General features: G+C 45.1%; 1 long non-coding RNA gene across 2 annotated transcripts; it reads right to left on the bottom strand.

The window, feature by feature from the left end:
• Nucleotides 1-3,791: 3,791 nt before the first annotated feature.
• LOC147033804 (uncharacterized) lies at nt 3,792-15,249 on the bottom strand. Of its 2 annotated transcripts, XR_015055450.1 has the most exons (4): nt 9,129-15,249; nt 4,896-5,089; nt 4,191-4,799; nt 3,792-4,066 (listed from the first exon to the last, which is right to left on the bottom strand). It is a non-coding gene; the product is annotated as an uncharacterized LOC147033804 (long non-coding RNA). The 2 variants fall into 2 exon arrangements; XR_015055448.1 differs by having other exon boundaries at nt 3,792-4,799.
• Between the last annotated feature and the right edge of the window lie 208 nt (nt 15,250-15,457).

Below are 15,457 nucleotides of genomic sequence, written 5' to 3'. Positions count from 1 at the left end.
CAGCCGATGTCAATAGCAATGCCCCGGGGACAATCACTCGTGCCGCAGAGAGACATCCCCTTATACGCGAGACGCACAACATGTGATCCCGCGTCATGTCCCTTGATTCACGTTAATTCACCACATTCTCCTCACCTTTAAAATGTAACTAGGGGCCCATCTTACACACCATGATTGCTTTAGCTCTATAGGAGTATACATTTCAAGCAACGCGGACTAATAGATCTACAGGAGCATACATGCCAAGCAGTGATTATTTTGAGTTGTAGGAGCATGGAAATGAGCATCGATATATGATATAATGGGCATATAGGAGCATGAGCAGCGAGAATGCCGATAATCCCCTTTACAGATTGAGTCGTCGAGGGGGCCTTATTCGTCGACCTCTCCGGGAGTAAACGGCAGTTTCACTTGAGGGAGACTCCCGATCCTCTTGGTGAGCCTCGACTTGTGCCGGGGATGACTCCTCGATCGCCCTCGGGGGGAACACGGCAGCCCCGTCGCCTGGCGGAGTTCCTGGGGGGAAATGTCAGAAGGAGGAGAGCCAGGAGGTGGTGTACCGGCGGGAGGAGTACCGGCGGGAGCCAGATGGCGAACCGACACAGTGGTCTCCCTGCCATCCGGGAGCCTGACATGAGCATACTCTGGATTAGTGTCAATGAGTTCGACCCCCTCCACCAGCGGTTCATACTTGCTTTGTCGTACCGGGCGTTTCATGAACACTGTACCGGGGTGGGTCAGCCAGTTGGGCACCGTTTGACTGTCAACATAACGTCGTTGGTGAGTAAACATACGTTCGTGAGGAGTGGCATTTGTGGACGTGCAGAGCAAAGAGCGTATGGAATTCATTGCGTCAGGAAGAGCAACCTCCCATCGCTCGGGGCCCAGTCCTCTCGATTTCAGCGCCAGAGTTATGGCTTTCCAAATAACTCCATTATACCTTTCCACCTGCCCGTTCCCCTGTGGGTTGTAACCCGTCGTTCGACTAGTTGCTATGCCGTGCTCTAATAGGAATTGTTTTAGCCCGGCCGACATGAAACACGGCCCTCTGTCTGAATGTATGTACGAAGGTCTCCCAAACATAGCGAAGACGTCAGACAGACATTTTACGACAGTGCCCGAGGTCATATCCGAGCACGGAAACGCGAAAGGGAACCTTGAATATTCATCAACAACGGTGAATATGTATCTGTTGTCTGTCTCGGTGGGCAGGGGCCCTTTGAAGTCGATGTTTAGTCTCTCGAAGGGGGAAGTAGCCTTGATCAGTCTGCCAGATGCCGCGCCAAAGAATCTGGGTTTTAGTTCAGCACAAACAGGGCATGAAGCATTCATTTGTTTAATATCTTCAACAGAATAGGGAAGATTTTGTCTGCGTACGAAATGTGCCATCCTGGTTACCCCTGGGTGGCACAGAGACACATGGAGGTCTTGCAAAGCCTGACTGATTGTTGCCGAACTGTAGACCCGGGAGAAGGTATCTGCAGCAGGGTTTTCCTTCCCGGGCCGGTAAACAATGTCGTACCTGTAGCAGGCTAGGTCTATCCGCCATCTCATAATTTTTTCATTCTTAATTTTCCCGTTATTTTTCCCATCAAACATGAAAGCCACGGATCGTTGGTCCGTAACGAGCGTGAAGTGGTTTCCCAGTAAATAATGTCTCCATTTACGCAGCGCTTCGACGATGGCGTACGCCTCCTTCTCTATTGCCGAGTGTCTCTGCTCGCTTCTAGAGAGAGTTCTCGAGAAGAAAGCGACCGGCCGCCCAGACTGATTAAGTGTTGCAGCTATGGCGTGATTTGAAGCGTCGGTTTCCACCACGAAGGGCACCGAGCTGTCGATCGATAAAACCACGGACTTACTGATATCATCCTTGAGATCGTGGAAAGCTTTCACGACAGCGGCATCTGGTGGAAAGTTTTTGCAATGCACTCGGGGATATATTTTCTCGGAGTATTGCGAAATCCATCTTGCATAGTAAGCGAACATCCCGATCACCCGGCGCATTGTCTGCAAGTCCTGAGGTGGTGGAAGCTCACGGAGCGGGCGCAATCGCTCAGGATCAGGCTTAATTGTGCCGTTGGCTATCGTGTAGCCGAGAAGGTCAATTGACCTTGCCGAGAATACGCATTTCTCGTAGTTGAGAGTCAGATTATATTTTCCAGCAATGCTCAAGAATCTGTCCAGATTCCTATCATGTTCCCTCTGATCCCTACCGCACACTGTGACATTATCCACGTAAACAAAAGTGTCTTCGAGGTTTTCATCTGAGATGATGTCGTCCATAACCCGTTGGAAGCAAGCTACTCCATTCGTGACACCGAATGGTATCCTTCTGAACTGGTAGAGGCGCCGCCCTGCCTGGAATGCAGTGTACGGTTTGTCTTCCTCTCGGATGGGAATTTGATGATAGGCGCTTCGCAAGTCGATGGTACTGAATACCTTATAATTGGCCACGCGTTCGACCATCTCATCTATGCGCGGCAGGGGGTAGGCGTCGAGTTGGGTGAAGCGATTGACCGTTTGGGAATAATCGACAACCATCCGTCTCTTATGGTTCTGACTGCTGGTCACTAACACCTGTGCGCGCCATGGCGAATCGCTCGGTTCTATAATTCCCTCCTCCAGTAATCGCTTGGTTTCTGAAGTGATGAAATTCATGTCAGCAGTGGTATATCGCCGCGATTTGATCGCTATCGGTTTGCAGACCGGCGACAAGTTAGCGAACAGCTGGGGGCACGTCACCTCCGCGGTGGTCAGCGCATTTAAAATTAGACGAGGCTTGCTTCCTCCAAAGGGTATTTCGATGCTCGTGTGCTGCTTGAGGACATTATGACCCAGAATTACGTCTGCGCACAAATCACGAAGCACCAGCACCTTTACATCCCGATGCGTGTACCCTTTTACGTCCAATTCAACATTGCAGTACCCTCGTACGCGGGATTGTAGTGAGGTGGCGGCCATGCATACCGTATTGTCAGTCGGGTGGATTACCCATTTCCTGCCCTTCACTAGCGAGCTGTTGACGAAACTTTCAGAGCTACCGGTATCAATCAGTGCCTCAGCCATATGCCCGTTAATTCGCACGTTGATGATAGCCTTGGATAGATTCCCCGGAGAGGCTGCAGTCAATTTATTTTGCGAGTAGAGAGCCGCAGAAGTGGGTTTATTCCTCCTTAGAGTAGATTTACATACCCTGGCATAATGCCCTTTCTTGTCGCAATTCATGCATGTGGCATCTCTGGCTGGACATTTTTGACGAGGATGCCTTTTGTACCCACAAAAGAAGCATTTACCGACCGGAGCAGTTGCTGAGGAGTTTGACGAGGTCTGGGTATCCGGCTCCTCGGGTGTTTCTCCATCCCTCATGTCTGGCTGAGTCTGTGCCAGTGGGGTTCCTTGGGTTCCCATCGTAGCAGCGTTCATGAGCAGCATCGGTGTCCCAAATGACTCAGATTGCTGCTGAGCCGTATCCATCGCTCGAGCCTGATCGACTACCTTGTCAAGAGTGGGTTGCGCTTTCTCTAGTAAGCGTTGCCGTATGTGGGCTGATCTGAGTCCTTGGATGAATGCCTCCCGTGTCGCTTCCTTTCGGTGTTCCTCGGCGCTTACGGCCCGGAAGCTGCCGTCTTTTCCCAGCTGATTCAGAGCTTGCAGGAACTGATCGATTGTCTCCCCGGCTGCTTGCTTGCGTGTGTTGAGAAGATGTCGTATGTATACCTCGTTCTTGGGCTTCACGTAGAGCGCCTGCAGTACGTCAATCGCTGCTTCGTAAGTGTCGCACCCGCAGAAGAGCCTGTATACGCCGGGCGAGACATGATTCACGAGAGCGGCAAATTTGTCAGCTCCCTCCGCGATGATGGTCAGATAGTGTGAGAAGGAGCAGAACCAATGTGACCATTTCATTTCTGCGTCAGTCGTGTTTGGGTCTGCGTCGAACCTCTCTGGTTTGTAGATCTTGTCCATCTTTGGTTGAGAGAGCCGAGAAAATCAAATGGAATAAATTGAAATGAGAGCGAGAGATGAACCTTCAGAGTTTAGGCTTTATTCCATTTGATTGGAGCCGCTTCTGTGGACACACCAGGAAATACAGGTTCAGCTAGGAGTACATAAGCAGAAACGTATACATGTGCAGTTAACCATTGCAGACTAATCCGCGTAAGCACGGAGTTCGATATAATCTCCATTCTCACCAGTCAATGAGCACCTTCAGTTAACGAGCATCAAGTGGACAGCCGATGTCAATAGCAATGCCCCGGGGACAATCACTCGTGCCGCAGAGAGACATCCCCTTATACGCGAGACGCACAACATGTGATCCCGCGTCATGTCCCTTGATTCACGTTAATTCACCACAGTAGTTATTTAAACCATCAAGGCAGAACTCATTTACTGATTTTTTTCAAAATTTGTGAGTCTCCAAGGTAGTTCCCATATTTAGAACCATCTTGGCAGAACCCTTTTCCTGAGTCTCCAAGGTAGTTATTTAAACCATCAAGGCAGAACTCATTTGCTGATTTTTTCAAAATTTGTGAGTCTCCAAGGTAAAACTTGTATTCTGGCTCATCAACGTATAACTTGTTCAGTGGGTATTGTCTTGATAACTCACAATGAGTACTATTGCTGTAAAACTCTTTTTCAGGATTTTGCTGGTCTCCAAGGTATAACTCTTTGGTTGGGTCATCAAGGACGAACTCGTTCTGTGGGTCTTGGTCGCTCATAAGGTCTTCAACCAAGCCAACAATTTCGCCCCAAGTTGTAGCAAAAGCAGTATTTTCATTTCGTATTTCAGACACAATTTCCTGTGAGAGAAAATAATAATGTATTAATTAAGTTATTTAATTATTAAATGAGTATGCTTCAATCAAAGTTTGAAAATAGGAAAATAAAAATCTTACCTCAACAGATAAGAGGTTTGAATCCAGTTCATCAACTTGAAGGTTTAGTTCCATACAAGACAGAGAGTTCCAAGGCACACCAAAGTCATCCCACTCAAGGTCTTGGTCGCTCACAAGGTCTTCAACCAAGTCAACAATTTCGCTCCAAGTTGTAGCAAAAGCAGTATTTTCATTTTCATTTCAGATACAATTTCCTGTGAGAGAAAATAATAATGTATTAATTAAGTTATTTAATTATTAAATGAGTATGCTTCAATCAAAGTTTGAAAATAGGAAAATAAAAATCTTACCTCAACAGATAAGAGGTTTGAATCCAGTTCATCAACTTGAAGGTTTAGTTCCATACAAGACAGAGAGTTCCAGGCAAGCACACAGCACACCATTGCCAGCAAAAACAAATGTTTAAAATGGAGCCTGGGTTTGAAGCTTTTATAGAGAAAGACTGGTGGGTGTGCTTTCCTTTGGAAATTCCCTGGGCAAGCCTAGGCAAGCCTTCATTGGGAAATTTTTTAAAACCATAACATCCTGTAATTTTCTAGTGATTTCTATGTGAGTCAGAGATGAACTGGAAATGATGTAAGAGTGGGCGGGGCTTAGCAAAAGTAGGCGGGGCTTAGGAAAAGTGGGCGTGGCTTAGGAAAAATACCTTATGAAAAGTGGGCGGAGCTTAGCAAAGTGGGCGGAGCTTAGAAAAGTGGGCGTGGCTTAGAAAAAATACCTCATGAAAAGTGGGCGGAGCTTAGCAAAGTGGGCGGGGCTTAGAAACGTGGGCGTGGCTTAGAAAAAATACCTCATGAAAAGTGGGCGGAGCTTAGCAAAGTGGGCGGGGCTTAGAAAAGTGGGCGTGGCTTAGAAAAAATACCTCATGAAAAGTGGGCGGAGCTTAGCAAAGTGGGCGAGGCTTAGAAAAGTGGGCGTGGCTTAGAAAAATACCTCACAAAAGTGGGTGGAGCTTAGCAAAAGTGGGCGGGGCTTAAATAAAAGTGGACGGGGCTTATTGAATACCTTGTGGAAAGTGGGCGGGGCTTAAAGAAAAGTGGGCGGGGCTTATTGAATACCTTGTGGAAAGTGGGCGGGGCTTAGCAAAAGTGGGCGGGGCTTAAAGAAAAGTGGACGGGGCTTATTGAATACCTTGTGGAAAGTAGGCGGGGCTTAGCAAAAGTGGGCGGGGCTTAGCAAAAGTGGGCGGGGCTTAAAGAAAAGTGGGCGGGGCTTAACAAAAAAATAACCTGTGGCTCAGGAGGTGGTCAAACAAGAGCATTAAGAGAAGTTTATCATTTCGTAATGGCACAAAAGGGGTATCTTAAAAAATATAAGATTCAAATGTTTTGTTTGTCAATATTTTAGATGGGGATTATTGTGCAAAGAAAATTAAACTATTGAAGGAATTTGAGAATGAACAAATCTTTATAGGTTCAATGAGTGAGCTGTTCAACCCCCAGGTGTTCAATTCAATGAGGTTCAACCTCCAGGTTAAAAGGGGAGACAAATAAATATACCTTGGGATAAAAAGGGGGTTTATTTTTAGGGAAAAAAAAAGGGAATCGCTGAAAATCCCCCATTCATTTACATGGGGAAAAGTGAGCCAGAATCAGTATTCTTACCCTACTTAGGTACACTTCAGCTGTGAAAGACAGAATCTAAAAGAAAAATCCTGAAAATCACATTGTATGATTTTTAAATAATTAATTTGCATTTTATTGCATGAAATAAGTATTTGATCACCTACCAACCAGGAAGAATTCCGGCTCTCACAGATTTGTTCATTTTGTCTTGAAGAAGCCCTCCCATTCTCCACTCATTACCTGTATTAACTGTACCTGTTTGAACTCGTCATCTACATAAAAGACAGCTGTCCACACTCAATCAATCAGACTCCAACCTCTCCACAATGGGCAAGACCAGAGAGTTGTCTAAGGACATCAGGGACAAAATTGTAGACTTGCACAAGGCTGGGATGGGCGACAGGACAATAGGCAAGCAGCTTGGTGAGAATGCAACAACTGTTGGCGCAATTATTAGAAAATGGAAGAAGTTCAAGATAACAGTCAATCTCCTTCGGTCTGGGGCTCCATGCAAGATTTCACCTCGTGGAGCCTCAATGATCATGAGAAAGGTGAGGGATCAGCCCAGAACTACATAGCAGGACCTGGTCAATGACCTGAAGAGAGCTGGGACCACAGTATCAAAGAAAACCACAAGTAACACACTACGCCGTCATGGATTAAAATCCTGCAGCGCACGCAAGGTCCCTCTGCTCAAGCCAGCACATGTCCAGGCCCGTCTGAAGTTTGCCAATGACCATCTGGATGATCCAGAGGAGGAATGGGAGAAGGTCATGTGGTCTGATGAGACCAAAATAGAGCTTTTTGGTTCAAACTCCACTCGCCGTGTTTGGAGGAAGAAGAAGGATGAGTACAACCCCAAGAACACCATCCCAACCGTGAAGCATGGAGGTGGAAACATCATTCTTTGGGGATGCTTTTCTGCAAAGGGGACAGGACAACTGCACCGTATTGAGGGGAGGATGGTTGGGGCCATGTATCGCGAGATCTTTTCCAACAACCTCCTTCCGTCAACAAGAGCATTGAAGATGGGGCGTGGCTGGGTCTTCCAGCATGACAACGACCCGAAACACACAGCCAGGGCAACTAAGGAGTGGCTCCGTAAGAAGCATCTCAAGGTCCTGGAGTGACCTAGCCGGTCTCCAGACCTGAACCCAATAGAAAATCTTTGGAGGGAGCTGAAAGTCTGTGTTGCCCAGCGACAGCCCCGAAACCTGAAGGATCTGGAGAAGATCTGTATGGAGGAGTGGGCCAAAATCCCTGCTGCAGTCTGTGCAAACCTGGTTAAGAACTACAGGAAACGTCTGATCTCTGTAATTGCAAACAAAGGTTTCTGTACCAAATATTAAGTTCTGTTTTTCTGATGTATCAAATACTTATTTCATGCAATAAGATGCAAATTAAATATTTTAAAATCATACAATGTGATTTTCAGGATTTTTGTTTTAGATTCCGTCTTTCACAGTTGAAGTGTACCTATGATAAAAAATTACAGACCTCTACGTGCTTTGTAAGTGGGAAAACCTGCAAAATCAACAGTGTATCAAATACTTGTTCTCCCCACTGTATATATATATATATATATATATATATATATATATATATATATATATATATATATATATATATATATATATATATATATATATATATATATATATATATATATATATATATATATATATATATACACACACACACACACTCCCATCACAAAGATACACGTAAAATTATCCACGTCACATAGATACAAATAAAAAATGATGTCCATCGACCTCGTGTTTGGAGTTCCTCCATGTTGTTTTGAGCTGTGAAAAGCATAGACTTACATTTTGTGTTCTCTGTGGCTTGATATATTTTTAAATTGATTTTCACGAATTTTTCACTTGATTCCCACATGTTAAGAACAATATTTAAAGGAAAGCCTTTGTGGTTCTCCTTTTCGTGTACTTTATCCATGTGGAATTTAATACGGAACCTGGAACAGGCCGTGTTTGCCATGCAGGAGTGCAGGCTACTTACCCAGTAACTTCACAAGCTTCGCGGGAAACCAACCATTACCTTTAAATGTGAATAACCAAATTTAGCTGATGCAAATTAATGGAGTCGGGTATGCCTGGAACGTATAAAATCCAGAATTGCCGCTCGGGTGATACATTACCTTGGTATGGCGAGGAAAGAGGAACAGGCGAAGTCCATTTGCCGTTATTATGTGTTCCATTGTCAACCTTGTTGATGTGGAAAGTGTATGGTTTTATGATTGTTTTGGACTAACATGGGTCCATTAATAAAATTCAGGTTGGTTGCCGGGGTGGCCACCTTGGGGAACTCCTGTAATTTGCATAAATTCAAGATGGCCGCTACAGGTCAGACGATGGGGCTAAATTTTTAATCGGTCAACATATAATCCTGTGTAATACCTCTTTTTCCATATGATTTTGACATGGGGAATTCAATTTTGGGGTTATTTTTTACGTTCAGGAATAAATAGAGGTTCACATGAAATGTCCATGACTATTTTCTGCTGAAAATTATGCAACAACAATGCAAAAGTGAAGTCATGAATGGTTCACAACAGTATGTTGATATTCAGAAGGCATACACATTGTCATGTCATCATATTGGACATCTTAGGAACAGAGGACAGAGAGCCTAGTAGACAACTTACGTATTGTTCATTGTCATTCATTGTACTCGTCCCCTTCCGTATCCTCTTCTCTTTCCAGTTCTGCTTCGACACTCCCTTCTTCCACTTCACTTTCACTGTCCTCCACAGTCTTGTGTGGGTTTAAGCACTTCTCACTGCAACCACAAGTGCAGAATAGCGTGCAGGAGATCTTTGCATGGTGACAACTGCAACTTGCAGTACTGCAGGCCTTCCCTCTGCTTTGCATCCACACCGCACAACATCCATGAGGTCCAAATGGGTTGGTGGAGTAGCAGAAGTTGCTGGCACTGGGATTCCATCTCTGATGTCCCATCCATATTTTGTAATGTCAAGTTAAGGTGGGGCCTGCTGATCAGCTAATTTTGCAAGTACTGTCTGTAGATGTGCATGCAAACTATGTAGGAAGAGATTGATCTCAGTTGGAGGTAATGCCATGAGCTTGAAGGGCTTGCCAGACTTCCTTGTGTACATATAGTACCTCATCTCACTCATCGTGGTACCTTCTGGCTGAACATACAGGGCACAGAAGAATGTCCGCCCTGCTTCCATGAGCTGTTCATGGCTTGCGTTCAGCTCGCCAAGTGCGGAGTACAAACCAGGGAAGTTGCCAGCTCTCAGTGTCTTCAGGGCTGACACTTTGCCCTTGCCGTATGGGTATGACGTGGTATCTGAGCCAGTGATGTTGTGCATTCCCAAAAGCTGCAGACACATGGGGCCAAGCTGGTCACAGGTGGTGTTGATATCCCAAAATGCTCCATCCCACCTTTCCATCTGCACTGTGGCCTGGATGTTGCGCTGGTAAACCCAGTAAACCATCAATATAAAAACAACAGTGTCATCAGAGAGGATACGTATCACTCTTGCATTACATTCAGCAGCCATGAGCAGGTGTGAGATCATTGTAATGTCTGCTTCATCATGGTTGAACGCACCATGGCTACGGCTCTCCACAGTAACTCCTTCACCAAAGTTATAGGTACTCAAACCTTGGACAGCTGCAACTTGTTCTGCTTGTTTTTCAGGATGGCGTCTCGACTCGGAAGGGGTGTGTTTATTGTGAGGTCATAGTTGATGGAACCAATGCCAGCATGCCTCACTCATCCATGGTCCTTTGCAGAAACATCATAATATTTGTCAAAGACCAAGATCTTCTGACCAGCAATGGTAGACAGCCTTGTCTTGATGGACTCAACTAAGACTGACACAGTTCCCCTGAAAGACAGGACAATATGATGGAGAAGTTGGCTCGCGTCAACAATGGTAACATCTGGTAGCAGAGATTGTTGTGCCTGAACACAGAGTTTGTGTGCCAGTGGTACTTTGGTGCCTTTCCTTAAGCACCCATATTCATCAATTAGAGAGGGGGGTACTGTGCAGAGCTCAAACTGGAAGATAGGTCAGAGTTCCATTTGTCTTTGCTGTCCAATAGTCAGCAGCCTGAGGAAGATGGTTTCAAGATCAAAGATTGTCTTGTCCCCAATTTTCACTCCTTTCTGTAAGTGCTCCATTGCCTTGATGGGGCATGAGATGGTTGCATGGAATCCGCCTGGAAGGGATGCATGGAACTCTGCAACCATTTTCTGACCTATAACCACCGAATCCTCAACATTCACTTCCGCTTCTCGGGGAGCAATTCGACCATTGGCAATGTTGTACAGATCTGGTGAGTGATTCTCAAGAGGATGAGACACATTCGAGAATTCAAGTAAAATCCAGCGCCTATCATCTGCATCAAGTTCTCTCCTCTTCTTCCCCTCCTCCTTGTGACGTGGTCCGATTCTTGTGTCCTTTTCTCTCACTTGGTCTTCATTGTCCTAGTTTGAGGAGTCAGGGTAGATGTGCTCCATTGTATCTGAGATGTAGGCAGTGACAGGAAAGGAATCAATCGACTCTGCTACCATCTCTGGAGAAAGAGTAATACCCTTGAGGCCACCCTTGCCAATTATAATAGCAGTTTGTTCACCGAACTGATCGGAGCTCACACCATTCCAAATGCCATCCTGGTGACGACACACAAAAGCACCTGATATGAGCTCTGACTTGGCATCTGGTGGCACCAGATAGCGCATCTCCAGAAGGTGATGGGTGATGTAATGGGCATAGTGATGGTGACCAGCAACAAAGAAGTAGGGAAGCATGCATTCAAGTGTTAGCTGTTGCAGCAGGAAGTCTGCCTCCCTCTCACTACGCAGAAGTTGATGAACAAGCAGAGTAGGCTTGATGAAGTTATCAACCCAGTGCTTCCCAGTTGGGTGCTGTCTGCATGTCTCAAGGTAGCTGCACAACTCCTGGAATGTCTTGGGGCCGGTGGTGAAGAAGGAAATAAGAAGGGCAGTCAAAACCATCCGGAAGGCTCTAATTGATCGAACCCAGGACTTGCCACTCATGATTCATGCCAGGCCCCGGAATGCTGAACTGATGAGAGTCTCAACACCAGACTCACGCATGAGTTTGCCAATGCAACCACAGAAGGACTGCACAGTGTGCATTATCCCAGGCCTCAGATTCACATTTTTAAAGCGATCAACATCATGTCACTTGATTTGGCAAGCCACCATGTTGAGCTGGAGATCCACAGAGATGTGGACATAAGTCATTCCCATATCAGTTAATGACTACTGAAGATACTCCAGTGAAGTCACTACAGTGTCTGGATGAGAAGCTTTGGCATCAATAAGGGGTCCGATCATGTAGCTACTTGCTGGCTTTTTTTCTGCATGACTGGTGAATGCTTCTTGGTTGTTGAACCCACCCCATTCCATGGCGTTCACCTGTGTGCTGACTGTGTGTAGCCACTTCATGTCCTTTTCCTGTGCAGCAGCTAAACTAGCTTGCCAGGCACACACTTCTTGGTATGAGAATCCAGAGGTTGCATCCACAGCCAGGGAGTTCACTTTCGATGGCCCAGTGTAGTGCTGCAGAGGAAGGCTCCCTGATGAGCTGCTGCTTTTTCTAGACTGGGCAGCTTTCTTAGACAGTCGTGGGATAATAAGGTCGCTCTTCCCTGGGTGAGCATGCCCATACTCAAGAATGCCTGCAGGATGGGGTTGCTGAAATTCATGTGAGAGGACATGAGTAGTGCGCCGACCATTAGGCGTGAACACTTGCAGATCAAGATTATCAAACCAGGAAAAAATCACGCCAACAGTTCTACTCAAACCCATGAATTGGTGGAGAAGCTGAGCATTGTCACCGAGATAATGAGCAGCGGATTTCCTGAATCTCAGGACCTCATCATATGATGTTGTGAACCCATGTTCATGAAGGAGCTTTAGAAGATCAGAACTGCCATGGCGGTGCAGTAGTTTGACAGCCAGTCCTGATGTTGTCTGATTTCTGGTACCTGTAACATGACTTTGAATTGACTGGCTCAGGCTTAGAGATTTCTTGGTCATTTCACCACCAGACACTAAGTCTGAAATCAACCTCAGTAAAGTTGGGCTTGTTGCCTTGATTGTGTTGGCTTGTGTAAATTCTGAGAGGTCATAATTGACACTGTTGTACTTGCCTCCATCTTGATCTGCCTTCCCACAGAATCAATGCTCCTCTCATCTGCATCATCCACTTTAACCATTTTCAGATGGTTAGCAATGGACTCACAGAAACCAACAATGGTAGCACATCCATCTACCCGAACTAACATAACGTCCTTACTCATGCAGTCTGTTAGTTTGATAAACATATCACGTCAAGTGAGTTTGCCACCAAGATCACAGTACAGGGAATGCAGTTCAACGCTATTCCACATCTTTGACCTGTCACAATTCATGCGATCTATGACGTTCTTTCGGCCACTTTCTTCTGCAACACCAGTTGGCAAATCAGCATATTGAGGGACTGTCATGAAACTGTTATAACAGCGTACATGGTATTTGCACTCAGCCGCAGGGAGATCAACCAAATATCCAATATGTAACTTGACCGTTCTGGCTACTTCATCATTACGTTGCTCAGCAGCATTAATGATGACATCTTTCATAGTTGGGATGGGATTACCTTCCTTGTCAAAACGTTCTTTAGTCATGCACTGACGAACACGATCCCATCTTTCTGGATGTTTGTCATCAACAGGTAAACATTCTTTGCCACAAAAAATGCAGTCACGTTTGTAAACAAACACACCACTGCCTGTTGCCTGTGTGCGAGATCTTGTTGTCACTGCAACACAATCATCTTTCAGCTTTTCTTTTCTGTGATTTACGAAGTCTCTCAATTTTTTGTTTTGATGTGTAAGTACAGTAGCATCCTTTGTGACATTCTATGCGAACAGCATCACCACCACCATCAACAATGTCCTGTAGTTTTGCACGAAGCTCTTCTTCTCCACGGGCTTTGGCACAGGAGATCAATGTCTTGATCCCTTGATCAGCGAATTTCTTCAATTTCCCTCCACCATGACACACGGGAAGAATGCACCTTGAATCAGCCATATCTGTAAAAACAAAACAATGAATTGGTAACTCGCATTGTCGTATGTGAGCGTCCAGTTGTCAGAATGGTGACCTTGTTGTCATTCAAAATGTATCTCACACGGCAAACAATTGTCAGGAACTCGAACATTGACCTCAAATTTACTTCTAATCACAAAAATAAACTTAGATATCGATTCCTCGTGCCAAAATTATATGGAAAAGATGTCTCGTGTAATTTTAAGTTCATTACCTAAAAAGTTATATTTTCAGCCCGGTCGATGACGGCCATCTTGTATTTGCGCAAACATAACAGATTCCCCCATGGTTGCCATCCGGGCAACCAAGCTTAATTTTGTCTATGCATGTCTGTGAACAAGAAACCACCATAAAACCATACACTTTTGAGGACAACAAGGTTACTTCTCCGGCAATTGGACTAGAGTAGGTTTTAACTTTTAACCTCAGCAGCATAAAGAGTGATCGCGTTTTCCTTTGTCACAACTGTTTCTAAAGCAATTGGTTATTACCTCCACCAATGAAGGTGAAGGAGGTTATGTTTTCACCCCCTTTCTGTCTGTTTGTCTGTTTGTGTGCAGAGTATTTAAAACGTTGTGGAAGGATCCAAATGAAATTTTGTGGACAGGTTGGGTGTGTAAAAAGGACGAACTGATTAGATTTTTGTGAGGATCTGGATCCGACAACTATAATTGTTTCAGTGATTCTTCACCATTGAGAGATCAGTATCTTAAAAAGTTGTGGATGGATTTGGATGAAACTTGATGGACACGTTGGGTGTGTGACAAGGAAGAATTGGTTGGATTTTCATGAAGATCCGAATCCGGATCTGGATACTAGAATTATTTAATTCATAAAGAGATTCTTCACCATTGAAGGATAGGGCCAAACTGATATAGTATTGTATCGCATGATATTTCAAAAATGTATTGGGCCCGATATGGTCTCCTGGATCAGGCATTACGTAGCAGAGGTATGCGCTCTACCGAGTGCCCTTCTCGTTTTATATGAATTGTGGGTGCCTTAGAAAGGTTAATATGTACTTTCTCTTTGTGAGTTTCAAAAGTAAGGAAGTTGATAATGACAGATTTCCAAACTGTTTGCCGTATTAGCATGCTTTCTAAATATGGATTACAGAGCCATTTTTTTCTGACCCATCACTCCACGATTGGCAGAGTAAAACACTGCACCAAAAGCTGCATACAGAGCAGCCTCAACTCCTCAAGACCAAGAAAGAAGATGAGAGGCAAATGCAACAGGAATGGCTGCATCCAGGAACCAGTCCTGGAGGGAAAGATGAAATCGTCAGAAGAAGCTCCAGGGATATGCTGCAACAGCGGCAAGGTTTGGCTGACCCAAATGAATGCTCTTCGTGAACCTCTTCCTTCGTACATTGTTGATAGTCAACACTCCAAATGCAACTCATTTCCAAAGCAACATCAGAAGATACAACTCATGCTTCAACATGACATCTTTCGGCACCACAAAAGAGATCAGAGAATCTGGCTACGTGCCCACATTCAAAGTGCAGGGACAGGTTTATCATCAGATTGGCAGTCTACAGCCATGACAAAATGAAGAGTCCAAATTCCTGCAGATCTATTTCAGTGGTGGCAATATAAAGCAGACTAAACAATGCTGCAACAATGTCATTCAAACAAAGTTCAACATTCACTTTCGGTTCCGGTTTTGAGTGGCAAGAGGTCTCCTTCGGGGCTCCCTGCTGACGTCCTCAAAGTTAAGTTCCGGTTGTTATTTGTCCCGTTTTAACTGTTTAATTTTCTCACCTACATGTTAATGTGTGTTCCTAGTTCGGTTTTGTTTCAAAAATCGTGCTATTTTGTGAGTATTTATGTCGACGTTCTTACCTGGTGTTTGAGGCCTAGTCCGAGGCTTGAGGCC

Source organism: Eptatretus burgeri, chromosome 1 (genome assembly GCF_056783735.1).
Source record: "Eptatretus burgeri isolate ZD-2024b chromosome 1, Ebu_testis_v1, whole genome shotgun sequence".
In the NCBI taxonomy this organism is placed as follows: Eukaryota; Metazoa; Chordata; class Myxini; order Myxiniformes; family Myxinidae; genus Eptatretus; species Eptatretus burgeri.
Note: the sequence above shows the minus strand (reverse complement) of the source record. Positions and strands in the feature narration are given on the sequence as shown.